The 2,391-nt window shown below is 38.4% G+C and overlaps 1 protein-coding gene across 1 annotated transcript in view; it reads right to left on the reverse strand.

The window, feature by feature from the left end:
• Window positions 1-194, reverse strand: part of LOC123515480 (vang-like protein 1) — a 61,895-nt gene extending 61,701 nt beyond the window's left edge. Inside the window, exon 1 of the mRNA XM_045274082.1 lies at window positions 83-194. The gene's annotated coding sequence lies outside the window, so the exon portion shown is untranslated. The remainder of the gene's footprint in view (window positions 1-82) is intronic.
• Between the last annotated feature and the right edge of the window lie 2,197 nt (window positions 195-2,391).

A 2,391-nucleotide genomic window follows, 5' to 3' on the forward strand; every position in this document is an offset into this window, starting at 1 on the left:
CCTGTACCGTATTGATTGTGGCGGTGGAGAGAGAGAGAGAGAGAGAGAGAGAGAGAGTCAAAAGGATATAAATTTTTCTTACCTTTCAGACCAAAATAACTCCTTGTCTTGTTCTTCCTCTATTTTCTTTGCTGTTTCTTGCTTATTCGCTTGTTCTTTGCTGCCTTCTGTGTCTCGTGGGTGTAATCCTGATGCTGGGAAGGACAGAGACACAGGAATGATAAACAGGTAGACAGGCAGACAGACACACACACAGACAGACACTCATGATATAAAACACAACTCTTCCAACACTTGTCACGATATGAAGGATTGGTTAAATAAATACATATGTAATAGAGAATAAGAAATGATAGAAGTTATATATCAAATGATGAAAAATATTCAAAGTGAAAAAAGAATATGAATAATTTTTCTCTTGGTTTTTCTTAGTTTTCTTTTTCTTTCAGTTTTGTTTGTTTGTTTTTTTTTAAGGTGCATGTATTGTTTTGGTATTGCTTTGTTTCTACTAATTTTGCCTTTTTTTTCCAAACTATTTTCTTGTTATTTTATTTTGTCCTATATATTTATCTTTTCCTTTTCGTTCTTAGTTCTTTTTTCCACCTTGCTTCTTTAGGACATCCTTTATTTAGCACCTGCCGTTTTAATCACGTGCTATTTGCCTTAAAGTTTTCCCCCTCTTTTTCTTTTCTAATAATATGTTTTTCTACATCTACACACGTGGCACTTCCTTCTTATCTTCACCTCTCTTGCTGTCTACATTTACCTTATATTCCACACTCATACGCAGCTTCATCTATTTTCGATCACAGACACAGCAGGATTCCATTAGTTTCCGTTTGTGTCAGCGTGGTTGTGAGTTTTCGCCACGTGGGAGACTCTACGTTGATTGGCTGCGAGGGGAGCCAATCAAAGGGCAGGGCGGCTTAGGGCTTGACGTCACGGCGTGGCTACCAGTATGGGCAAAGGGTGACGCTACTTTTTTTGCAGGCAGGAGGAGGATTTACTAAAATAACCGGACAGAAACAGATCTTTAAATTTTTGCAGGCGCGTTCGGAAACTATTTCTAGTCAACTGTAGGAGGAGGAGGAGGAGGAGGAGGAAGGAGAGAAAGAGGAACATAAGGTAAGACAGCATTGAAAGAGCAAGAGCAAAGACGAGATATTGTAGTAGAAGGGAGAGGAGGTGGAGAAGGAAGAGGAGAATGAAGACGAGAACAAGAACATAGAAGAAGAAGAAGAAGAAGAAAAGAAGATGATGATGATGATGATGATGAAGAAGAAGAAAACGAGAAAAGAAAAACAAAGACTACAAAGATGTGAACTGAAAATAAAGAAAACAATAATAAACAATAATGAACAAAGAAAACAATGAAAAAGAAAACTAGAAATAATATCATAAGGGGACACTAATCCAGAGAGAGAGAGAGAGAGAGAGAGAGAGAGAGAGAGAGAGAGAGAGAGAGAGAGAGAATGGAGGAAAGGTAAACAAAGGGGAGACAATGATGATCTGAAAGGATCCTGTTTACTTCCCCTGTGGAAGAGACGAAGGAAGAGAAAGAGAGAAGAAGAGCAGAGAAAAGAAAAGGGAGGCGAAGAAAGGTGAGAGAGAACAAAGAAGAAAGAAAAACAGAACAGGTGAAAAGAAAGGAAGGAAAGAAGAAGAGAAAGAAAGGAAGGGAAGAGACAAAGAAATGGAGAAAAGAAAAAGAAAGGAATTCGATTAAAGGAAAAGAAGAAAAGAAAAAAATGATGGAAAATAAGAAAAGAAAGGAAAAAAAGGAAGACTAACTTTGATGCCTCTAGAAAAAAGTTTAGAGGAAGAAAAAATAAAAATTAGGAAAATAAGAAGAAACAATAAGAAAAATAGACTGGAATGAAAAAAAAAAAAAAAAAGGAAAGGTAAGAGAGAGAGAGAGAGAGAGAGAGAGAGAGAGAGAGAGAGAGAGAGAGAGAACATGGCAGAGGGAGAGGCAAAATGAAAATTGACGGTGGAAAAATGGATTAAAAATAAAAATTGCAACATAAATTTCATCAGTGAGAAAGAGAGAGAGAGAGAGAGAGAGAGAGAGAGAGAGAGAGAGAGAGAGAGAGAGAGAGAGAAGAAGGAGAAGAAAAGGTCAAAATGAGGTCAGAAAAATAAGACGAAAAGTTTGAGAGAAAGAAAATAACTACTACGATTGTTCACATATCGGTTAAAGGGTCTCTCTCTCTCTCTCTCTCTCTCTCTCTCTCTCTCTCTCTCTCTCTCTCATTACACGCCTACCTGAGCGCACTAAAGGAGGAGGAGGAGGAGGAGGAGGAGGAGGAGGAGGAGGAGGGGCAATGTAGAAGGCAATGCTTGTTGGAGGTTTACGAGATGAGAAGAGAGAGAGAGAGAGAGAGAGAGAGA

This window comes from Portunus trituberculatus, chromosome 39 (assembly GCF_017591435.1).
Source record: "Portunus trituberculatus isolate SZX2019 chromosome 39, ASM1759143v1, whole genome shotgun sequence".
NCBI lineage: Eukaryota > Metazoa > Arthropoda > Malacostraca > Decapoda > Portunidae > Portunus > Portunus trituberculatus.